Source organism: Solanum stenotomum, chromosome 7 (assembly GCF_019186545.1).
Source record: "Solanum stenotomum isolate F172 chromosome 7, ASM1918654v1, whole genome shotgun sequence".
NCBI classification, from domain to species: domain Eukaryota; kingdom Viridiplantae; phylum Streptophyta; class Magnoliopsida; order Solanales; family Solanaceae; genus Solanum; species Solanum stenotomum.
Genome location: NC_064288.1, coordinates 29879036 through 29905836, shown reverse-complemented (window position 1 = coordinate 29905836; position 26801 = coordinate 29879036). Strand labels below are relative to the sequence as shown.

Below are 26801 nucleotides of genomic sequence, written 5' to 3'. Positions count from 1 at the left end.
GATTATAAAGTTTTGAAAATGTTAATTTGGTCCAAGATTTACTTAATTACATTTTTAAGTGGATTTGAACCTTTCTTGGTCAAAAGTGTCACCAAAAACAAAAACAAGACTTAATTGACACCTTTTGTTTAATTTTCTCAGGTTTCTAAAAAACCCTCTTGTGAAAAAGAAGAAGCTCTCTCGTTGTGCAGAATAAGCAAGTTTAGTTATGGGGTAACCTAAAAAAGCTTCTTCCACCTTATCAATGGTAACTCAGCCCTGTAATGTATGTTGTTGATTCAAGATGCTATTTCTTTGGGTGAAAATTTACATTGAGCTTTGTTTTTCATGAGCTTTGCATGATTTATGTATCACCCTTTAGTATATTTCAATGGTTCTCTCATAAATGTAATATAGATAGCCAAATGCATTAGTTTTATAGTTGTACTCTTGTTGTTTCTCCTTTTTTTGTAAAGGAGTGAACTTGATCCAAGATGTGGCTTAGTGATCAACAAAATTAGGTGAATTAGTAGGCCGAGTTACTATGCACTGATATGTACTGGGTACTTGTTATCCGAGGTTTAAATAATCGGTAGAAGGGTAGTAAGTAGCCAAGAGCTATCATACTTTTATGTGAGGAAGGCAAGGGGTCAGTTTAGTTAGTAGTCATGTAGTATTTTATTCTTCAATTTTCACTAGTAGTATTGCTATTTTCCTTTCAATCTTGCTTTGATTTTACTTCTTTTGAGCCGAGGAACTGTTGCAAGCAATGTCTCTACCCCATAAAGGTAAGGGTAAATCATATCCTCCCCAGACCCACTTGTGGGATATTGGGATATGTGCGTCCACTAACAGTCAATAGACCAGGTCCCTTGACACGGTAAGAACAGTAATATAAGCACACGTAGTAGTACGCGTCCACTATACGTCAATGGACCAGGTCCCTTAACTCATCAGGAACAGCAACTGAAATAAATGCAAAAAGTAAATGCTTGGAAGTAAAATCTGCACAATGATTTTACGTGGAAACCTCCTTGCTCAAGAGAGGTGAAAACCACGACCTGTCCTGACAAGCTTTTCAACCCGACCTCCATTTAACTCAAATGGAGCAACGATTCAGATTACAACGTTTGCAACCTAGGAATTTACCTCTAAATCCCTTCCCCCCCCCNCCCCCTCAATGTAGCACATCTACTACAAAGAAAGCAACTAAGCAATAACAATATTGTCCACTAAGCTACCCACCTCTAGATAACTTAGAATTTGACTGAGCAACAACTGCGTTTCCCACTAAACCATTCCACCAAGATGACTTAGAATTTTCACTAAGCAACAACCATGTTGCCCACTAAACCACCTACCACTAGATGACTTGGAATTTGACTAAGCAGCAACAATGTTGCCCACTAAATCAGTTGACCTTAACTGACTTAGACTTTTAGACGAACTAAACAACGGTCTAATTCCTTTATAGATTAGGAATAGATTTACAATGTAGCACGGAAGATATAATCTTAAGACAACTAGACAGCTTGCAACTCTATCAGGTCCCTATTGCTTTTAAGGATAATATTTCTTGAAGATGGCCTTTTCCTTTTAGCTTGTGAATTTTCTGAAAATTCACAACTTTATTTGCCGAAACATGGGTTTGTGTTTTTAAGAAGACTATTATCAAAGTGGACACAAACCCTTGGGACAAGGCAATTGGTTGAAAGCCTGCTGTCATGAAAGGCTGTGCACCAACCACATCAAAGTTGGCAGCCTTTTCATAGCTGTCTTTTCATCCTTTTCTCGTTCGCAGACTTTCCGGGACCAGGTCGCTTGCTGCGTCCTTTGAGGCTTGAGTTCTTGAAAAAGACTTGCTAGCTTTCTCTCTTCTTGAATGATTGATGTTGTTTGTTTATTGTTGTATATATATCTGTTACCAACAAGGGATTTTACCACTTAAACAAACAACTTCGTCCGCCCTTCCTATTGGTGAAGTACGCTGCACATCTCACCAACCAACCTGACAAGACAGCTGTAAAGCTAACTTTACAGCTTTGCACCACTTTGAAACTAGACTGAAGTACTCTACCAAAGACCAGGTACCCGCATTTGTGAGGATCATCAAAACACTAGAATATAACATTTCCCCCTTTTTGATGAAGACACAAAAATATTTCTCATGTTGAGTTTATTCATTCATTTCCCTTTCATTAGTCCTAATACCAGAAGACTCTTTCCTGGATATGTCCCTTGTTAGATCCCTAAGTTTGTTAAATCATCAAAACTTAGCATCAGCTCCAAGGTAACATTTTCCCCCTTTTTGATGATAACATACTTACTCACCTTCTTCCCTCTTTCACCAGTTCTCCCTATCAGCATGCCTCTTCGGATAACTGGATTGGTCCCCTTTTTGCATCATTCCCGAAGTTTATCAAATCATCAAAACATCACACCAACAACAAAATAGCAGTTTCCCCTTTTTGATGATGACAAACTTTTTTCAACTTCTCCCCCTATCGACATGACTATATCCTCTTCAAGTAGCACTTCTTCCCCCTATAGACATGACCATGTACTCTTCAAGTAGCACTTTTTCCCCCTGTCGACATGACCATGTAATCATTGATCTCATACCCTAACAATCTTCCCCCTTTTGACATCATAAAAAAGGGTTAAAGCAGTAAACCAAGTTGCCAGAAATGTAGTTCAAGCGAATTCATTGCCATTTGGGCAACACTGAGCATGAGTAAAAAAGCATAAAGTAATGAGACAAGTCAGCAGAAACAAGATAATTCTTTTCATTCAGAAATAAAAGATCAGCCATCAAAGTATTGTGACATCATTATGACTTAGAACCAAGACAATGCCCACTGAATTTCGATAGAAAATGAGGAGGACTGACACGGGAGTTAGGAGGAGTAAGGGGCTTAGGAACATGGGAATTTAGGAGGAGTAAGGGGCTTAGGAACATGGGAATTTAGGAGGAGTGAGGGGCTTAAGAACAAGGTATTGAAAGTGTAAGATTAGGAGAGCATTTGCCTCAGCATGATTTCTCAGAAGCCTCTCTGTAAGTTCAATATTCTTCACTGCCCGAGCTTCATGGTAAGTCTTCAGGCTGTCAGTTTTTCTCAACCTGGTCCCTCTGATTGTGATTTCCAAAAGTTGAGCCTTCAAACACACTATTTAAGTATCCCTATTAGCAACACCAACTGCCATAGCTTCTAAAGCAAGCTTGAGTTTCTCATGTTCCACCAACAGCTTAGACACATTACCTTTTTTTTCTATTCCCACAACACGTTCACATTCCAGGTCAGAAAGTACCCATATCTCATGCCATATTTACCATCCTTAGTAAACATGATCTTGTGCATGTATTCTCGCATATGTGATAGAAGGATTGGTAATCTCAAACTTACTCAACGTCTCTAAGATGAATAGGTCAATAACTAAGGGACCAGTTCATTATATATATATATATATATATATATATATATATATATATATNTGAGACACCCTTCTATTTAGAATACTTTGAGTTCTCAGAGTATCAACCCTTACCCTTTTTAACATCATATTTTGCACCTTCTTCTTTTGATTTTTGGACATGGTCCCTCTTCACACTAAGAAATTTCTTCATCGAAAAATTCTCCAGTAGGAACAAAGGGTTTAAGCATTTGAAATGTTTTTTGAGAGACGAAGAAAGAGGGTGTTGAAAATTTCTTATTTTTGGAAGGGAATTTGAGTTTTCATGGGATAAGGAAAAAGATATGGAGCACAAGGGAAGTGGAAGGGTGTATCATGCGGAAGCAAGTATCATCTTGGGATTCAAAAGATGGCATAACGATCAGACATGTGGCAGCTACAACGGTTCTCATGCATAAATCAAAATGCAATGTTAAGAGTGCTAATCTTCGAGAACGGACCAGGTTCCTCTCTATAGGTTGAATGTGATTGCCTAGATTTGTCCTGACCTCTCTTTTCCTTCGGCAAGTCTACCATGTGTATACCTACAAAAGGTATAAGACTGAATTTTCTAAAATATAAATAACTGAAAAACAAGGATACCTGCTCCCTTTACATAGTCATGAGAAGGTTGATTGCTTCAGGCAGGATCCATTCAGTTCAATTTCAGTATCCCCAACTTCAATTTGTTTATCTTGAACAGGTTTTCTAAGAGCTTCAAGCTGCTGCTTGATCCACAAGATTGAGCCCATCATGTTGCACCTTCTACATACTATCCCTCAGTTGTTGAAAGAGCAACTGAATCTTTCCTTTTAGTTCCCCATGAATGAGAGATCATCCTAGAAAGTGAGTCATTTCTGCTCTTTCTATTAGCTTGATACCTAGCATAATCAGTATCACCATATTCCTCCAATCAACACAAAATCACCTGATGGATAGAGTAGAGCCAGGTCCATGTCCTCATCAAGTGTCTTAGGATTCTCTTAGCAACCTTCGAAAGTGATTCCGTTGGACAAGCTTGGAATCTTGCACAAATCCTAGCACTTGTATCATTTATATCTGGACCATATCTACTAGTATCCAGCACCGAGTTGATACCCATGGGAGTATTAGTTGACTTCGCATCCATAATATGAAACTTCTTCAATAGCTTCTATGAGCTGGAACCAGGTCCCTGTTCTAAAAAAACTTGTCCTTGCTTAGGACTTTGGTGAAGATGTCAACCACTTGACCTTCCAGTTTGCAAAGCTTTAGAAGTTTGATTGGTTTACAGCTCCAAGAAGAAATGTAATTCTTCCATCATGCTCATTTCAAAACTCACTCTTTTGAAACCATTGTTGAAGAGGATCTTGGACAACCTGTCAGCTTGTCGGGAACCGAGTGACATACTTTGCTTCTTTCAAACTGAGATTGATCATCTTCTTCATTTTCACCTCCAAAATTCGCGTTATCAGTTTGAACTGCATCATCTTTGCTCAGCATTGTCTATTGGACCGGGTCCTTCATCAGGTTCATCCTCTCCATCGGCTTCCTTGGGATTGTTGGATTCATGAAGATGATATTTTCTTCAGCAACCTCACTGTTTAGACCATATCTCTTAATCTGACGCAGCTCTTCCAGCTCAGAATATTCTTTATCTTGCGACTTCTCAATTCTTCCAAACTCATCAAAAATCATATGAACATCCATTTCAATGCACAAATTTTTATATACCGGATAAGACTTGCTGGAGAAAGAATATACCACAAATAATCTTTCAACATCATTGAGATCAAACTTCTCAGTATCATCATTTTGGTCATAAACCATGTACCATTTACCACTTCGGCCCGAAGGTTCTTTGGTAGATTAAACATTTGCTTATTCCACCCGAAGGATGGTCTGATCTGCTTCTCTTTACACCAATGTCATAACCTTTGTAATCTGTAAATTTCATTTCGTGCAGACTGCGGACCAGGTCCCTGACAGAAGTTTGTGCAGTAGAGAAGCACTCACATGAGCAAGCTCCTTGTGTCATACCTCAGTATTCTCACCTTGAAAACTAAGGCAAGTGAGACTATCACTACGAGCAATATTCAAATCAGCAATATACAAGTTCTTGCATCTCTTTTCTATCAAGATCATCGCCCGAGAGAGCAAGTTTGTGACCACACGTTCTTTCTGATAAGAACTTCACTTCATTTTATTCATCACAAATTTGTGAAACACTTGAAAGATTGTACTTCAACCATTGGCATAGTACGCATCCTTAATAGTGTGTTCCACAGACTTTCAAACATGCCTACACCACAAATATACCCTTTCCTGCCATCGCCAATGAGACACTTCCACCTTGAAGTGCCTTGAGAGAGAGAGGAAGTTTTGTAGTTTTCTCAGTCAGGTGTTTTGAGCATCCATTATTCATAAACCAACACTGACTGATGCTCCCTCCTCTCACATGCATAGCAAATCACTTGTTAGCCTTGGGAACCCATTTGAGATGGAATTCCCAGTAAGCAGATAACAGAGTGATAAGAAAAGCTTTTGTCTAGTGAGGCTGACTGGCTTTCTTCAACTTAGGACCATGAGCTAGACCAGGTCCCTTCTTTAGTCAATTCCTCTGTTTGGAATAGTTTGACGAACCTCCTTCATATTTTTTCAAAACAGGACAATCTCTCTTAAGATGTCCATCTCGACCACAATGCACACATAGGAGATCGTCAGCATCAGAAACAGATTTGTGGTGAGGATTGTGTGGGAAATCTATCTTCTCACAGCCCATCCCTCTTTTACTATTGTTTCCTTGACCAATTAGATTTGTAAGGAACTTAGAGGAATTGGTCCATTTGAGGGATTTTTCTAGTTCCTCTTTTACACTGACCAAGTCCCTATCTAACTTATGATTTCTCTCTAAGGCCATAACAAGTTTTGTTTCAGCAGTATTCAAACTAGTTTCTAGATCAATTTGCAAGTTGCTGGCCTCTCCCTTTCCTCTGCCACATTTCTCACTCAACATCTTTAATTTTTTCCTAAGTTCTAGATTTTCAGCTTCTAGAACTATCAATTGTTCTTCCACAACAGACATTTGGTCAACCAAGGCAACCTTTTCTTCATGAAGGATATATAGGCCATTGTTCATAATATCATTTTCAGTTGTTAACTCAATGAATCAATCAAAACACCGGCTAGACTTCTCAACTTCTCAACAGAGTAAACATGCATGTTTTGTGTAAGATCAGAAAGGGATACCTCTTCTTCAGCTTCTTCATTGTCAGATTTTGCCATAAAGGCCTCATTAGAGTGCTCAGAGTCATCTGAATCACTCGAGGAAAATTCCCATGTAGTCATCTCCCTTTTCACCGCCTGGAAAAAGGCTTATCTCCTTCTTATATTGGGACGGACCTGGTCCCCTTCTTTGTCTTTTACTTCTTTGTGGTCAGCTTCACCAGTCAGTTCTGCCCTCATGTCTTCATATTTTCTATGCATCTCATGAGCTTGAAAATGCTCAAACAGAGCACACAAAGTCATTTCTTCAGGTTCCCTTGTCTGATTGCCAGTCGTAAAACCATTTGTCCAAGATTTGGGAAAAAATTACAGAATCTTGGAGACTTGTCTATACACGGGGATTGGTTCTTCCAAAACCATGAGCTCACTTGTAATGTTGGAAAGTCTTGTGCGCATTTCATGAACATGTTCACCTTCTTTCATGGTGAAACGATCAAACTGAGCAGTAAAGAAATCTAGTTTAGATTTCCTTATTTCCTCAGTGCCCTCATAGGTAGTTTTCAGCAGATCCCTAATTTCTTTGGTTGATTCGCATGAAGAAATAAGATCATATACATTTGCTTTGATTCCACACATTAAGAGCTTCCTAGCCTTGTGATTTTTCTCAACTTCCCTTTTGTCGAAGTCATTGTATTGTCGTCGGGTTTTGAGAACGACCTTTGTGACATCCCCATATTTTACTTCTATAGCTGGCACATAGGGACCCTAACAAATGGCATCCCACAGCTCACAATCTTCAGCCATTATAAAGTCAAACATGTACTTTTTCCACCACCAATAGTACTGACCATAAAATAGAGGTGGCTTCGTTGGAGACTGACCTTATTGCAACTTAGTGGAGCAGCCATTCTTCTACCGGAATCTCTCTTGGTGTTAACCGGCTAGAGAGCATCTGCTCTAATACCAATTGTTGGGATATATGCGTCACCGTCAAGGGACCAGGTCCCTCGACTCAACAAGAACAGCAACTAAAATAAATGCAGAAAGTAAAATTTGCACAATGATTTTATGTGGAAACCCCCTTGCTCAAGGGCGGTGAAAACCATGACTGGTCCTCACAGGCTTTTCAACCCAACCTCTATTTAACTCAAATGGAGGAATGATTCAGATTACAACGCTTGCAGCCTAGAATTTACCTTTAAATCCCTTCCCCCTCAATGTAGCACATCTACTACAAAAAAAGCAACTAAGCAATAACATTATTGCCCACTAAGCTACCCACTTCTAGATAACTTAGAATTTGACTAAGCAACAACCGTGTTTCCCACTAAACCATCCCACCAAGATGACTTATAATTTTGACTAAGCAACAACCACGTTGCCCACTAAACCACCTACCACTAGATGACTTAGAATTTGACTAAGCAGCACCAATGTTGCCCACTAAATCAGTTGACCTTAACTGACTTAGACTTTTAGACGAACTAAACAATGATCTAATTCCTTTATAGATTAGGAATATATTTACAATGTAGCACTGAAGATATAATCCTAAGACAACTAGACAGCTTGCAGCTCTATCAAGTCCATGTTGCTCTTGACGATAATACTTCTTGAAGATGGACTTTTTCTTTTAGCTCTGAAAATTCACAACTTTATTTACCAAAACACGGGTTTGTGTTTTTAAGAAGAAACTATTATCAAAGTGGACATTAACCCTTGGGACAAGGCCATTGCCTGAAAGCCTGTTGTCATTAAAGGTTGTGCACCAACCACATTAGAGTTGCCAGCCTTTTCACAGCTGTATTTTCCTCCTTTTCTCGTTCGCAGACTTTTCGGGGCCAGGTCCCTTGCTGTGTTCTTTGATGCTTGAGTTCTCGAAAAAGATTTGCTAGCTTTCTCTCTTCTTGAATGAATGATGTTGTTTGTTTATTGTTGTTGTTGTTGTGTGTGTATATATATATATGTTACCAACAAGGGTTTTTACCACTTAAACAAAAAAACTTCGCCCGCCCTTCCTATTGGTGAAGTACGCTGCACATCTCACCAACCAACCTGACAAGACAGCTATAAAGCTAACTTTACAGCTTTGCTCCACTTTGAAACTAGACGGAAGTACTCTGCCAAGGACCAGGTCCCTGCATTTGTGAGGATAATCAAAACACTAGAATATAACATGGTATTACATTGGGTATGTTGTTGTTGTTAATGTTAGTGAATAATCAATACAAGACTTCATTTGTTCCATTAATGCATTTGGGACAGTGGAATAACCATTTAACAAAAACTAAATGGATGAAGATTCCTAAAGAAATGAGTTAACAAGGCTGAATTCAATTATCTGCTACGAAGTTTCAGAATTATACAAATGGTTTAGAGCAACAGAGAACGAATGTGAACTTCTTTAATATGTTTCCCATGTTTTGTTGTCTTCGCCTATAAGTTAATAATTCTAATAGTTGAAAGAAGTCAAATTATGCATTCATGTCTGCAGGTTTTTCTGTGAGGTGTTTACAATCTTTTTCTTCTTAACTTTCTCCAGTGGAAGAAAACTAGAAATGGCAAAAGATAAAGTTGGAAGCTTAGGTACTGAAGTTTTCCAGTCAAAGAAAAATGTCACCAAGAAAATGCAAAAGGTGAACAAAGAGCTGATTGTTGACAAAACATGTGTTCCTATTCCTGGATCACTATACTAGGTCCATGTTTTAAGACTACATATCCTTCAGAGCTCTCTCTTCTTTACCCCTTAGCTGAAGGAGAGAAACTACTTCCACACTCTGTGCGACCTGATTGGTTTGGAGGCAAGTATCGGTATTCAAGGTCTTCTGTAATAAAAAGGTGGATTGATAGGGTAGATAGAGTTGAGAAGTCCAAAGGGGAAATCTAGAAGTCAGCTGATATATATGATCACATTTAGTTGTCAAAAAATTATGTTCTCATGCATGAAAATCTTATGTATGCAGCCTTGTTCTATTGGTCAATCTCCACATACTCATTCCACTTCAGATTTGGTATGATGGGGCCAATAGTACTAGTTATTGTTGCCTTGACAGGACTTAGGCCACATGGGAAGGAAGTCAGTGCCATGCTTGGTATGGCTGGATCGACCATAAATTTCTCAATGTGTAGAGGTAGAAATGGCTGTGACAGAGAAAGAACATTTATATTTTTTGTTTACGTGGATCAGCGAGCATCGGTTTTGTGACTCTTCTTTAAACATGATCAACTAATGCAAAAAACTGGCATTTGCTCTTGCTGCGGGTAGAAAGCTTGCTTTGGCACCCTTTCTCTTGTCTAATTCATATCATGGGTGCACTGAAATCATTATGGGCAGGTTTCTTTATGAAAGAGATCCATTCTGGATCTTGCAGTTCTGGCTACAGTTTTACTTTCCATAATTCCAACCTGCGAGAAGGCGTGTTGAGACCTAAATTGTTCAAGGAATACTTTCTCTTCTTTCATAAATGCACATCTAGAACTGCCAGCCAATTCACCCCATTTTCTTCTAAGAAGTTTGGACCTGTGTGGGTTAAGAAGTCACTTGATCCTAACTTCTAAAAACTTAATAATCCAGAGCTACAAGACATTTGGGCCAGTTATCTCATTGCTCGAGACCTCCCTTATAGTATCCTTCTGGATGAATCTTCGAAGTGCAAATATGGGATAGACCATTATTCTCCAAATCTGTTTGCTCGACAGTTTGGTATGACTCAGGTTGTCCCCTTCTATCAATTTGTACTAACTTCCAATTAGAAGAAAAGATTTCCAGTCTGCAGATAACACCGAAGAAATTGATACAAGGTTTTGTCAATTCTAATGGAAGTTTTCATTTGTTCCATTTGATACTAATCCTAGCTCTACTAAGTTCTTTGGTTACTCGTGGTTCACTTATATCAACACTCGGGACAAGACTGCTAACCATGTTGATAAGAATCGGGTTACCAGAATAAACAAGAAAACAACACGGAAGCGAAATTAGAAAGATTAAAGACATAAATTGAAAGATATGCAAAGTTCAAGAACAAAATCCCCAATTTCAAAATAAAGTACTAAGAACCCTAATTGATCTTAGTATTCAAAATTAGTGGATTAAGACTAATTATGATACTAATAGAGTCAATTCAAGAACTTAGATCAAAAGTGATCTAGACCCCTACTACAAAGAAACTAGAGAAAATAATTAGTATAAGACTAATTACCTTATTTAATTTACGAATAAGAACCAAAGATAGCAAGTTAAAGAATTAGTCTCACCTCTTAAGAATCGTTCTTATAAGGTTGTAAGATAAATTCCATGTAGCCACACACAACGGTGTAAAGAAGAGAAACTCTCAATCAATAATAATATTGTCTGTCAAAATAATAAAATCAAACCCCTATATATAGGGAAAACCTATCTCAAATAGGATGGGATTTAAATCCTAATTTTATGGGAACTTTAAACTAGGAAACTTTTAAACTAGGTAACTTTAAAACTAGGAAAACTTTAAACTAGGAAACTTTAAAATAAAGGTTTTTAAACTAGGAAACTTTAAAATAAAGGTTTTTAAACTAGGAAACTTTGACTTTAACCATTCAGTTTTTTTGCTCCTTTGTTGGGCTTTGTTTGGCCCAATCTTCTTCCATTTGGGCTTGGACTTGAACCATAAAATATGTGTAGCACCTACTCCATTCTTCTCCACAATTCTTGGACTTTTTCTTGGGCTTTTCTTCCATGATAAGCATCTTCTTGATTTCCCATTGAAGCCCAACGACCTTAGCTTGTAACTCCTTATCTTGAAACTTTGATCGCCTTCCTAGGGCTTCTATAGCCTCAGTCGTTCCCATGGAGCTATCATCCCCCACTTCTTGAAAAGAATTTGTCCTTAAATTAGACCCTACATCAAACAAGGACAAGTGAGCAACATTGAAAGTAGCACTTACTTGATACTCACCAGGCAAATCCAATTTGTAAGCATTGTCTCCAATACACTCGAGAGCTTTGAAGGGTCTATCGCCTCTAGGATGCAATTTAGACTTCCTTTTGGTGGGAAACTGTTCTTTACGTATGTGAATCCAAACTAAGTCCCCAGGCTCAAAAATGACTTGCTTTCACCCTTTGTTTCTTCTCAAGGTAACTTGTTTATTCCGTCTTTCAATGGCCAGTTTAGTTTGTTCATGTATCTTCCTCATCATCTCAGCTTTATTATTTACATCAAGACTAGCAATATCATTAGTAGGCAGTGGTACTAAATCAAGGGGAGTATGGGGGTTAAAACCATAAACAACTTCAAAAGGAGAAGACCCAGTCGAAGAATGAATAGCTCTCTATTATAAGCAAATTCCACCAAAGGAAAGTGATCCTCCCAAGAAGTTAATTTACCTTTTAAAACAACCCTCAACATGTTCCCTAAAGTTCTATTCATTGCCTCAGTTTGCCCATCGGTTTGGGGGTGAGAAGAAGTAGAAAATAACAATTTGGTCCCTAACCTTACCCAAAGAATATGCCAAAAGTGACTTAAAAACTTAACATCCCTATCACTAACAATAGTTCTAGGTATGCCATGTAATTTCACCACCTCCCTAATAAACAAATCAGCCACATGATAAGCATCATTAGTTTTCAAACATGGAATGAAACGGGCCATCATGGAGAATCTATCCACCACAACAAAGACACTATCCTTGCCATTTTTCATTTTTGGTAAACCTAAGACAAAATCCATAGAGATATCTATCCAAGGAGAAATTGGAACAGGCAATGGAGTATAAAACCCATGTGGTAAAACCCTAGATTTAGCATGTCTACATTCTAAACATTGTGCACAAAATTTTTCAACATCCTTGCACATGCCTGTCCAAAAGAAATTTTCAGCAAGTATATCTAAGGTTTTTGGCACTCCAAAGTGACCCGTAAGTCCCCCACAATGTGCCTCTCTTACAAAAACATCACACAATGAACATATAGGCACACAGAACTTATTTTCCTTGAAAAGGAACCCATCACGTAAAGTGAATTTCTCAAAGGGTCCCTTCAAATATGCATCATAAGCAACCCCAAAGAATCCTTAGCATACAGAGTTTTAATGTGATCAAATCCCATCAGCTTAGAAGTAAGAGTAGAAACAAGCACGTATCTTCGGGACAATGCATCAGCCACAACGTTCTCCTTACCTTGTTTGTATGAAATCACATAAGGAATGTCTCAATGAACTCCACCCACTTGGGATATCATTTACTTTACTTAGCTTGTCTTTTCAAGTACCTCAATGACTCATGGTCAATCTTTATCACAAACTCACACGGCCATAAGTAATATTGCCAAGTAGCCAAAGCCCTTACCAAGGCATACAATTCACGATCATAAGTAGAATAATTCAAAGTAGCTCCACTCAATTTCTCACTAAAATATGCAATAGGCTTAGAATCTTGCATTAGAACAACCTTTATGCCCTTTCCACTAGCATTACATTCAACTTCAAAAGATTTAGAAAAACCAGGCAATTGTAACAAAGGAGCAGAACACAACTTATCTTTCAAGACATTAAATGCATGCTCTTGTTTTTTTTCCCAATTAAATACCTCATCCTTTTTAATGACTTCTGTTAATGGTGCAACAATTGTACTAATAATCCTTCACAAATCTCCTATAAAAACTAGCAAGTCCATGAAAACTCCTCACTTCATTTACACTCTTAGGAATATGCCATTCTTTTATTGCTTTAATTTTATCTTCGCCAAATTCAACACCATTCGAGCTAACAACAAAACCAAGAAAGACTACTTTATCAACACAAAACGTGCACTTGGCTAGTTTAGCATACAATTGTTGCTCCCTAAGCACATCAAAAACTAACCACACGTTTTCCACATGTTCTTCAAGAGATGTAGCAAAGATCAGAATATCATTAAAATATCCCATCACAAACTTGCCATGAAAATCTTTAAAGATATGGTTCATTAGCCTCATGAAATTACAAGATGCATTAGTTAAGCCAAACGGCATGACCAACCACTCATACAATCCATACTTAGTTTTGAGAGTTGTTTTCCACTCATCTCCGGGATTCATTCAAATTTTGTGGTATCCACCTTTTAAGTCAACTTTTGAAAATATTTTAGAGCCATACAATTGGTCAAGCATATCATCTAGGTGGGGGATAGGATGTCGATACTTTACCGTTATTTTGTTGATGGCACGACAATCCTCATACATCCTCCAAGTTCCATCTTTTTTTTGGTACCAAGAGCACATGCACAGAATATGGACTCATGCTTTCTCTCACAAACACCTTTTCAAGCAATTCCTCTACTTGCCTTAGTAGTTCTCTTGTTTCATCTAGATAGCTTCTATAAGCGGGCCTATTCGAAAGTTGAGATCCAGGAACAAAGTCAATTTGATGTTATATTCCTCTCAAAGGAGGTAATCCCTTAGGGATATCTAGAGGAAATACATCATCAAAATCCTGCAAAAGAGTTGATACAACACTAGGCAAAAAAAGAGTTGAATTGTTAGTGTTAATCATAACTTCCCTATAAGTGAGAAGAATAATGGGCAGCCCATCTTTTTTTGCAAGTAAACACTCTTTGGCTTTTGCAAGCTCACAATTTTTTCACCCTTAGCCTCTTTCATCTCACAAATTCTCTCTTTTCTATCACTCATTCCCGACTTTTCTTTTTCCTCATTGTTGCTCTCCCTCTTATCACGCCTCACTTGAATTTTTCCTCTCTCTCAAGTTTTTGACTCTTTTTTTTATCCTTCCCCATGTTTTTCCATTGTTTCTTTTAGTCGTTTTTGGTCTTCATACCCTTGAGAAGGAGTTAATGGTGCAAGAATATAATTTTTGTCCTTATGTTCAAGAGAGTACTTATTCCTCCTCCCATCATGGGAAGCATATCTATCATATTACAAGGGTCAGCCCAACAAAATATGACAAAGTTACATTGGCTCAACATCACAAAGAACTTCATCAAAATACTCTCCAATAGAAAAGGATACCATGCATTGTTTACTCAGCTTAAGCTCCTCACATTCATTCAACCATTGAAACTTGTAATTGGCCTTACGTTTCATGCATGAAATACCCAATTTCTCCGCCACATATGTACTCACCACATTAGCACAACTACCATTATCAATGATCATAGAGCAAATTCTACCCTTTATCCCATATCGTGTATGAAAAATATTCTCTCTTTGTGCCTCATCAAGCTCTCCCATATTAATATTCATAAGACGCCTAACTACCCCAAAAATTGTCTGTCATTATGAGGAGCCACATCTCTCTCATCCTCACCCCTAACACCCTCTTTTTCTTTTTCCCCTCACCTTTTTCACTCTCATATTCCCCATTATCGTTAATTAAAACAACTCTTCTATTTGGACATTCAAACGCCTTATGTCCACTCCCTTGACACTTGTGACATTGTATAGCATTAGAAGGGGTAGAAGGAGTAGAATTTTTTGTGTTAAAAGTCTTACCTCCATCTTTGGCCTCCCATTTACCTTTCCCCCTGTCATCTTGTGATTTAGGCATAGATTTCTCCTCATGTGTTGGCCATGGCTTGCTTGTAGTTATAGTAGATCGATTCTTCCATGAACTAGCTTGTTGCTTCCTTTTATTTTGTTTTTCTACTTTTACAGCCAACTCAACCAATTCATCTGAATTCACAAATTGTTGCAATTATACTACATCAACTATTTTTCCATTTAAACCATTGAGAAATCTTTCCATAGTGGCCTCCTCGTCCTCATTACAATTAGCTTGGATCATAGCCTTGAAATAATCATCCACAAACATAGAACCTTGCTTCAGAGTTTGAAGGCATTTTTGCAGATCTCTTTTGAAGTGTGATGGGACAAAATAGTTTCTTGTAACCCTCTTCATCTCATCCCATGTAGAAACGAGTAGTTCTCCATTATCTATTTTGTCTCTGCAAAATTTATTCCACCAACTAGCAACATAGTCAGAAAATTCAACCACAACAAGTTTAACCTTCTTACCTTCAGAGTAGTTATGACAATTAAAGATGGCCTCTACTTTCCTCTCCCAATCAAGGTACAAGTCTCGATCTCTTGTCCCATTGAAAGTAGGAATCTTCATATTCATGCTACTAAGATTGTCATCCTCAACCCTAACTTGTGAGGCCCTCCTTTCGTTTCTCTATTGGTAAGCTTCTTCAAATTCGTCTTCAAAATCACCAAATTAATCCTCAGTTTGCTGGACTTGAGGAGCTCGGAAAGCTTGTCTCCTAACTTGAGGGATCGGCTTTTGATGGATTCTCCTCACATCGGTCATGTTCACTAGATTATATGGATTTTATGCAATCTCTAACGCATCAAGTCGGGCAGTAATCATTTTGAGTGCCTTCATTAATATGTCGTTTTGAGTCCCAGTTTCATCATCATTTCCTGTAAGAGACATCTCAAAATAATACATAAATTAAAAGAAAAAAATTTCTCTCAATTTGGCTTTTCTTTTCTCTCTATTGATCTCACCCTCTCTTGCCTTTTTCCACTCAAATTACAACATTTGGCTGGTTCCTTTAGAATTTATGTATAAACCCTACTAGTAACAATCCTTTTAAAAGTAAGATGTAGAAAAAAAATTATCAATTTCCAGATAAATTGGGATTGATGAGACAAGAAAAATACCAGTTTGTGAAACAAAAGGAAAAAAAAAGAAATTCAAATTTCCCCTCTTCTTGATTTTCCTTTTTGAAGAAAAAAATCAAGAATCAAAACATATATGGAGTTTCTTGGAATAAGTGACTGTATTTTCTTCCTTTTTTTGTAATTTTCATTTTTTTGTAATATTTTTTTTTTTTGCTTAACTTTTAAGCAACTAGAATTTATTTTTTTATTCGCTAAACTTTTAAGCAACTAGAAATTTTAATTTTTTAAAACTCCCAAGATTATCAAGAACGGAACCTTGATAGAACCTCTCTAATACCACTTTATAAGAATTGGGTTACCAGAATAAACAAGAAAATAATGTGGAACCGAAATTATAAACATTAAAGACAGAAATTGAAAGATATGCAAAAATCAAGAATAAAATCTCAATTTCAAAATAAAATACTAAGAACCCTAATTGATCTTATTATTCAAAATTTGCAGATTAAGACTAATTATGATACTAATAGAGTCAATTCAAGAACTTAGATCAAAAGTGATCTAGACCCCCTATTATAAAGTAACTAGAGATAATAATTAGTATAAGACTAATTACCTTCTTTAATTTACGAACAAGAACTAAAGATATCAAGTTAAAGAATTAATCCCACCTTTTAAGAATCGTTTTTAGAAGGTTGTAAGATAAATTTTAGGTAGCCACACACAAAGGTGTAAAGAAGAGAAACTCTCAATTAATAATAATGTTGTCTGTCAAAATAATAAAATCAAACCCTTATATATGGGAAAAACCTATCCTATATAGAATGAGATTTAAATCCTACTTTTATGGAAACTTTAAAACTTGGAAAACTTTTAAACAATGAAACTTTTAAACTAGGAAACTTTAAACTAGGAAAACTTTAAACTAGGAAACTTTAAAATAAAGGTTTTTAAACTAGGAAATTTTGACTTTAACGATTCAACTTTTTGGGCTCCTTTGTTGGGCTTTGTGTGGCCCAATCTTCTTCCATTTGGGCTTGGACTTGAATCATAAAATATGTGTAGCACCTACTCCATTCTTCTCCATAATTTTTGGACTCAATCTTGGGCTTTTCTTCAATGATAAGCATCTTCTTGATTTTCCATTGAAGCCCAACGACCTTAGCTTGTAACTCCTTATCTTGAGACCTTGATGGTCTTTCTAGGGCTTTTATAGCCTCAGTCGTATCCATGGAGCAATCACATGTCCTCAAGAAGATCTCACTGCATCTCATGCCTCTCTGTTCATCAGATAGGCAAGAAATTGTTGCTCTCAAATCCAATGGTATGAAAGGAAATTTGGCCAGATTATGAAGGTATGATATCCTTCTTGATGGAACAATTGATAAGAGTTCGATTCTGCTGGTGTATAGAGCCGTCAAATGGGTTTGACTTGTGGGTGATTTTTTGCATATTGGTTAGATATAGTGATAGCTTTCTATGTTCTCTCATCCTTGTCATTTTCTAAGTTTGTTTGATGTTTTTGATTTTGATATCTTGTGTTGCCTCCTTCATTGAGTGATCGCTTGCATAAACCTCTTCATGTAAATTTGTTGGCTAGTAAGAGTATATAAATATTTTTTGCTATGCACTAACTTTATATCTTTTGAATGGCATACCTTAGTATAGCCAAGTTAGTCCAAACATGGAAAGTGAAACTAGAAGTGTACTTCTACTGATAGTTACTGGTTGCACAGGTTGATGGATCATGTATGTCTCAAAATAGCACTAATTTTGATGAACCACTGGCATGGGAAAAAAAATACTTCTTATAGCCCGAAGAGGATGTTTATGCACAGTTATTGTACATAAGTTTTATAGGAATGTTCGATTAATGAACATTTATTTTGAGCCGAGGGTCTAGTTATGTTGTTGTTTTCGTATTTGGCTAGTGCAAGGAAAAAATTATCCGAATTAATTAAGGAAGGTCTTTTTACATTAAGACAAATTACTGTAAAGAGGTTTCTAAAATATATGGTTTTTTCTAACCTAAGTAGGATTCTTTAAATGATTTGTAGTATATTTATATATGTTTATAATAACTATATTGTCATCTGATTTAATTAATTTTTAAATAGCTAGAGTGCATTCTTCTGAAGCAATTTTGACATGTGATAAATTAAAAAGCCCGGTAAAAGGAAAATTAAATCTCGTCTTCAGCTCACCGAGGACTTAACCCTTGATAAGATGGCATGGAGGTCGAGAATTAAGGTAGAAAGTTAGTAGGTGTACGTACCCTTTCTCAGAGTATTAATATCATTCTTAATGTTTTCCTATAATTAAAGACTTCTATCACTACCGGTTGTTTTGTTACCCTCGGTATATTATTATCTTCTTCTTGTTTTGCTTGTTGCTACTGCCTTTTTCTTTCACTTGTCATTCAGCCACGAACCATCAGAAACAGCCTCTACCTTTTCAAAGATAGACCTCCTAATACCCTACCAATGGGATTACACTAGGTTGTTTGTTGTTGTTCATCGACAACTCCTTGCTTGTTAATAAATTTTGTTTAGACACTGAAACTATTATATTTTCTAATCGAGTACCTGAACATCGAATAAAATGTTCATATTACACATTTGAACGTGTGTTCACAAGAGTAGATGGAGAATTTATCCTTGCCTTCATATTGTGGGACAGACTCGAAGGAAAGGAATTCCAGATGCTTTGAGAATGTTGAGAATGGAGCGCAGAAGATCAAATACAGCAGATCAACTCAAATGACATTGTTTTTATTATTGGTGTTTTGAATTCAACATAGACATAGGACAGTAAAACTTGAGAGTACGTTTAAAAATATGGTTTCAGTACAACCCATGTACGGTTTTGTTCATTTGGTATACAATTACCAGTTTCAAAAAAAAGTCCAATCTATTTTCAACTAATAGCTTTCAGTTGTATGAATATTTTTCTTCCTTTTTGTCCTATCTATGTGGAAGTCTTTTGAGGCCACTTCCTTCCTTGTGATTTTGGTCTACCCCATCCCCTTTTAACACCTTCACTCACCATAGTTTCACTCCTACCGATCGATCCAATATCATTGTTATTAGAAAACTAAAAGGGGTTGAATATTAATGAAAGAAAATTCATTATCTGCAAACCACCATTAACCTTATATTTACTCAAATAAACCTTCAGATATAAATGAGGAACCCAAAAAAAGAAGGAAATCCTAAAAAGGAAGGGGATTATGTACAAAATACATTAGATGTTTTAATCATGGTTTTTTTCCATCTCAAAATAAGGTAAGGAAAAAAACCATGATTAAAACATCTAATGTATTTTGTACAGGATTCCCTTCCTTTTTAGGATTTCCTCCTTTTTTTGGGTTCCTTATTTATATCTAAATGTTATATTTGAGTAAATATAAGGTTAATGGTGGTTTGCAGATAATGAATTTTCTTCATTAATATTCAACCCATTTTAGTTTTTTAATAACAATGATATTGGATCGGTCGGTAGGAGGAAACTATGGTGAGTGAAGGTGTTAAAAGGGGATGGGGTAGACCAAAATCACAAGGAAGGAAGTGGCCTCAAAAGACTTCCAATTGTCTGGTATCAATACAGACTTAGCTAAAGATAGGACAAAAAGGAAAAAAAGATTCATACATCTGATAGCTATTAGTTGAAAATAGGTTTTAGACTCATATGGAACTTTTTAAAAAAAAACTGATAACTGTATACCAAATGAACAAAACCATAAATGGGTTGTACTGAAACCATATTTTTAAAAGTACTCTCAAGTTCTATTGTCATATGTCTATGTTGAATTCAAATTACTAATAATAGAAACAATGTCATTTGAGTTGATCTGATTACAGCAAAAACACTATAGCAAGATGAAGTTTAGTTTGATCTTTTGCGCTCCATTCTCAACATTCTTAAAGCATTTGAAATTCCTTTCGTTCTAGACTGTCCCAAAATATCAAGGCAGGGACAAATTCTCCATCTACTCTTGTCCTCAGCATGCAACCATGTTTCCTCCTGACTAACTAGAGACTTTGTACCTTACCAGGCCTAGTCTAGGATATGCCTTTGAGGTTTAAGATAATTCTCCATAGTTGTGTTGTTATCTTCCAGTGAAGGAAAAAATGGTTAACTGTCTCTAAATTTTCTCCACATAAAAATCACCTTTAATACAATAGGAGCCCTCTTCTCATCATGTTGTCTTTTAAGGAATGCTTCTTTGGCTAATAGCCAAACAAAAACAAGCTATTTTGTGTGGTACTTTATTTTTCTAGATTTGTTTCAATGGATAATTAGCTATCCGTTGATTAGGCAGATTAATCATTTGGTAAGTTGTATTAACCTTGAATAATCCTTTGTTGTTGCCTAACCACCAAAAACATCTTCCCCTATTTCTAGCCCACTAAACTTCTCAAGTGTGCTAAAGATATCACCACTTTTTGTACTTCCGAGTCATTGACTTGTCTTCTGAAAATGATGTTCCAACCTTGAATGTACACATTTCAAGATGCATTTTGGACAGTGGAGTAGCCTTTTAACAAATACTAAATGGATGGAGATTCTTAAAGAAATGAGGTAACAGGGCTAAATTCATTTATCTGCTACTAAGATTCAGGATTATACAAATGGTTTAGAGCAACAGCCAATAACAAGGGAACTTGTTTGAAAGCATACAATATAGTAGATTGCATAATGTGAGAATAAATTATGAGGTATTGAAATTTGTGAGTAGATGATTGAATTCAGTCTTGGTTAAACAGCTTTCAGTATTTGTTTCCTTGCTTTCACCTAGAATATAGTGATTTTAATAGTTTAAAGAAGTCAAATAATGTGTTCAAATCTGCAGGTTTTTCCCTGAGGTGTTTACTATCTGCTAGAACATTTGGCCAGAATATGAATAGGGGATATGAATGTATGATATCCTTCTTGATGGAACAAATTATAAGATTTCTATTTTGCTGGTATATCCCTAGATAGATCTGTCAAAATGGGTTTGGCTCATTGGTGACTTTTGCATGTACCATTGCATTGGATTTTGTGATAGCTTTCCATGTTCTCTCTGATTCTCTCATATACCTTTGCATTGGATTTTGTGATGGCTTTCAATGTTCTCTCTGATACTTGTCCTTTCTGTCTAATTTTTGTTTCTGATTTCGATGTCTTGTATTGCCTCCTTATTCATGCCTTAATTGCTTTCAAGGGAAAGTATTTTGTCGCAATCTTAGGCACGGCAAGATAAGCCCATACAACAAATGAACTCGCATGAGGTAGGTGAAAAGATATGTATGAGAACATTATGCATGTTAAAAATTTCCATCCCTCAAACAAGCCTCTGAGATTATAACAAGATTGATTAGCCTGATTCCTTCACTTCACCATTGCTTGACTTTTTCAGAATGGGAAGACTTACTCAAGGAAAATGCTGCCAAAAGGTACAACTTCTACCAATCCTTCCACATCAGCATTTCCTACAAGTTCTACTCCTGCTAATGAAGACAGGACTAGAGCAGACAAACAGGTTGCTTCTGATGATACACCAATCTCCATTTTTGTCAAAGTATGTTCTCCCTTATTACTCGTATCATTATGTTTTATCACCCCATCACTTCGAGAGCTTTAATTTTTCTTTCAAGATGGTGTGGAAGGCACAGTTTCCCCATCATTAGCTAATACTAGAAGCAAGATATCTGACGTTATTGAAACACCTGACTGCCCTATGAAATTTGAAAATCTTGAATACTTCTTTGCTCGAGTTAGGGGAAAAATTAAACGAGCTCAATCTCTTGATTTCTCTACTGATCAATCTTCTCCCATAGATGACAAGATATCCGCCACGCAGAAGTCTACACCATTGGCGGAGATGCTTGCCACAGCGAAAGGTGATATTACAAGATTACTAAATATGTCTTCTCAATACATGCTTCTACCAAAAAATTGTTCAACATTAAGTGCAGCACTATTAGTATATGTTGCAGCACCGGATTTATCAGCTGAGAGAGCGCTTTTCTTGGAAAAACTCAAATAGAACCTTCCTCACTTCTCCTTGACATTGCGTAGATCTAAGAAGGACAAAGTGGAGTATTATAAGAAGGCTGCCAAGAAATCGCTCCTCATCGACGAGCTCATAAAAAATCAGGAACTCTATACTGACCTCAAAGACTGCAGTGATAAACTTGAAATCCAAATCAGCAAGCTGGAGGCAAGAGTGAAGGATGCAAAAACAAAAAAAGAAGCAATCCAGGAGCAAAAACTGACTTTGGCGAGGATGTTCTTTCAAAAGTCTAGTGCTCTTGATGAACTGGAAGCTGAGTTTCATTCCCTGAAGGAGATGAAGGATGTAACGACCCGGAAAATGATAGAGTGAAACTAGAGCCTCACATGTGAGTTTGGAGTCGAGAACTTAATGAAATGATTATATTTGAATTTGACCCAAAAAGTTCTTAAAAATGTGCTTCGGAAGTTACCGGAAACTTGTTTAGCTGTATATAAAAAGATCCGTTTCGTTTTTCGAAAATCCGACTTCATATTCTTGTTTAGGGGGTCAAATTGAGTGGGAAATGGGTCTAACCCAAATTTTAGAGCAACCGTATCAAAATCCGAAATTTCAAAGTGAAGCCTTTTTCGAGGGTCTACTTTGGAGGGTCATATCTCCTAGCACACAAATTATTTGGGTGGCCAATAATATATCCATGGAAAGCCCTTTGAGTTAGCTACCTAACGCACTTCGTTTCATCTCATTCGGAGTTCGGACGAAGAAGTTATGCCCATTTTCGTAAAATCTGTCCGGCAGAAAAAGGCAATTTCCAGTAGCTAATTTTACTGTTCACCCGCCCCATTTTTTTTCTAAGTGTTGGACGAATTTTTTTCCAAAGGGCATATATTATTTCCTAGATACCATTAATTCAATTCCCATCCCTAAAACATTTCCCTCTCTACAATCCTCCATTAAGAAGAAGAAGAACTTGGAGCTAGGGCTTGGATTCAAGGCTTTCTTCATCAATTTTCTTGGGGAATCATAGCAAAGGTATGGTGACCCTTGATCCTTGATTATCTTTCCTTCAAGGAGTCCATTAAAAAGGGTTTCAAAAGTCTTCAAAGAACAAAATTTCTATTTTCTATTCTAGGTATGGGTTCATGGGTAAAATGTTTTCAAAGTCATTATATTGGTGAATTGAAGTTGTATTTATGATTTTAAGATGATTTTATATGAAACTTCTTCAAGAACCCATGATTTCTCTCTATTCCTAGTTTATGCCTTTATGAAGTGGGTTGCTTGATAATGAATGTATATGAATCAAACTTGTTTAAATGTCTTTAGATTGTTGGAGTATGTCATTACCCATGCTTATTTTATGGTGTATTGTTGGTATATGGATGAATTGAGGATTGTGGCCTTATGGGCAAGTTATGGATGAATTCTCTTGTGGTAAGAAAAATGGTTGGGACTTGAGTGTTGTTGATTATGGCTTTGGAGGATGGTAAGTTAGCTTAATCTCATATTATGGATAAAAATTGTTCTTGCTTGGTTTGATCCACTTATGGTGGAGGTGTTTAATTATGAAATGTATTGTGACCATGGCCTTAAAGGCATAGTATGAGAAATTGGAGTGTTATCATGACATTATATGAATGAGAATTCAATGAAGATAATGTGATCATGTTATGAACGTAAAGGTGTTGCTATTGAAAGATTATTTCTCAATTTGACACTCATGAATGTTGATGATAGAATATGAAGGATTCTTCAATATAAAGTATACCTTGAATTGGTAGGGCTTATGCATCATTTTCTTGTATAAATGATTATATTGTTGATTGTTGAATCCTCGGATCGGTAGGCTAGTGGCACCCTTCCACACGAGCTTATAATGAACCTTGGAATCGGTAGGCCTATGGCACCTTTCCATGAAGGTTAATGATGAGACTTGAACCGGTAGGCCCATGGCACCCTTTCAAGAGGAGTTAATGAGCTTTCCTAAATGAACCTTGAAACGGTAGGCTTAAAGCACCCTTTCACGTGTTAATAAATGTAATTTGGAGTTGGTAGGCCAATGGCACCTCTCATATGTGATAATGTCAATGTAACGAACTATTCTATGGGAATGTTGGCTAAGCACCGAGTGGATTTGGTTAGATGGAAACTCCCCCAATAGTTAGGCATGAGTTTCAATGATCGTCTACCTTATCCCATAAACTATGTGCCCGCATAGGTAGCTAGTGGATCCATTAAGCTATATACCGGTCTTCCTTAGGCAAGTAGACCACCTCTTTACGGTGTGGGGACTTATGACACCGGATTCCATGACAAGCTCTCATGGTCTATGTCGGTTAAACGCTTACTTCCCATCATGCGAGATTTCATTATGGTTTCTTGATAGGTTCTACAAAGTGTAGGTAGTAGTATGGGATGCTACCTATACATTGCACGAGTAGGCTTGGAGAGGGTCATAGTGAGTTTCTCTAAATCCTAATGTATGTGATACAATTGTGGCCTAAATGAGGTTATTAAAGAATGTTGGCTCTCAAATGCTTAATATGAGATGCATGCTATACTTGGGTTATATTACGAGTTATTTTCCCTTGTCATGTCTTAATTAATGATATACCTCTTATGTATGAATATGGTGCAAAGGTGAAAGAAAGGAATGATAAGTTACCTTAAGTGACCTTAATGTGGTGCCTTAGTATGGATGGTGGTATGGGACGCCATCCATACATTGCACGAGGTATAGCATAAGGGTTTCTTGAGGTGAAGGTCCAAGGTAAAGGTTTTCATGTTGAAATTGTTTAAAGGTAATATTATGACTTACTTGATGTTTATGCTTGTATTGTATGTCTTTTATGCAACTATTCATGGTACTTCAAAAAGTGGCATAATGCATGGTTTCTAACCAAAATGTCCCTTTTAAAGCATGTTTTGCATGGTCATCATACTTAGTACATTTTGTGTACTAACCCATATTCTTCATATTTTCACTATAAGTGTAGGTTCCGGCAAGTGATCCCTCCTAGCTAGTTTGAAGTGTTGGATTGCTTTCCTCCAAGACTTGGTATGTCCTCATGGATTCGAGGATAAGACTTTTAAGTTCTTTTGTTCATGTAATAGACTTAATAGACTTCTTTTGATTGTAAAGGGCCGTGTCCCTACTTATGTTTTGTGACTGTGTCTAAGATGGTCATGTGAGACTTAGACTTCCGCTGTGTGTTTTTAAAGTTGTTTTAATGAAGTTTAAATGTGTGGATGTAAATAAGTTTTTTTTTTAATTATTCCGCACTATTTTCATTATTGAATGCAATGAATGACTATGTGGCTCGTATAAGACCCCTTCGGGGTCGAATACGCCATGTTACGACTAGAGGGTACTCTCGGGTCGTGACAAAGGAGCTAGCTGATTCGGATGTTGCTCGAGTGGAAGAAAGCTTGATAGACTTCAAGAGTAAGATAATTGAGTGATTGCTTGCATAAATCGTTCTTCATGTGAATTTTCTGGGTAGTAAGAGCATGTAAATATTACATGCCAAGTTAGTCCAAACATGTAGTATGGAAGCAGAAGTGTACAAGTTATGGTTTCTTGTGAACTATTGGACATTCTGAACATAGTTTTTGCAATTTTGTTGTTATTGTTCCTTTCTTTCAGAATGCTATGTAATGTTTACCCTAATTTTGTCATGAACTTATATAATTTCTTTTTTCTATAATTGTTTTCAATTGTTTCCTTGATCGACGGTCTCTTTTCCTCCACAAGGTAGGGGTAAAGTTTACGTACACATTACTCTCCAGTCTCCCAAGATCATACTTGTGGATTATACTGGATTTGTTGTTGTTGTATTGTTTGCAACATTGGTACATGACAATGTTAAGAGTTCTCTCTCTTCTTTTTTTCCAAATTTAAGTATTCTTCGTGCACTTTTTTGTTTTTGCGTCATCTCCATTTTCTCCAACATTTCCTATGCATTACTTGAAAGAATCCATGACAGGTTGAATTATTTGTATTGCTTGTATCAAATTATTTTTACTTTATACATTGTAACAATATGAAAACATTTTGTTAAATTTAACCTTTTTTTTAGGTCAAACACATATGCAGACCCTTAAACTTGTTCCTAAATTTCATTTTGACAGTCCAACTCAATCTTGTTCCATTTTAACCCTTCAACTCCAATTTTTATGTTCCATTTTGGCACTTCTAAGTAATGTGACAGAGAGTGTGCATCACACATTCTCTAAGAGAGTGAAAGACAAAAAAAAAGTATTTTTTAGAAAAATAATAAAAGATTACCCTGAAAAATAATAAAAGATTACCCTTCAACTCTATTTCTTTTATGTACCATTTAACACAAAATACTAATTTTATGATTTCTTTATTTCTATATATGTTATTGAACTGCAATTTTGCATTTTAAAAATCGACGATCATCCGTTAATTATTGTAAAAAATAAAAACTGACGGATTATCATTAGTTTTTTTTATAAAAAAAAGTAACAATTTCTTTTTAAGAGTTTTCCTATATTTTTGCGTGAAAAATAACCGATGAAAGTGCGTCGATTTTCTTTCTTAAAAAAATC

General features: G+C 36.5%; 1 pseudogene; it reads left to right on the top strand.

Moving 5' to 3' along the window:
• The first annotated feature begins 9133 nt into the window (after window positions 1-9133).
• Window positions 9134-25688, top strand: LOC125869794 (uncharacterized; annotated as a pseudogene).
• The last annotated feature ends 1113 nt before the right edge of the window (window positions 25689-26801 follow it).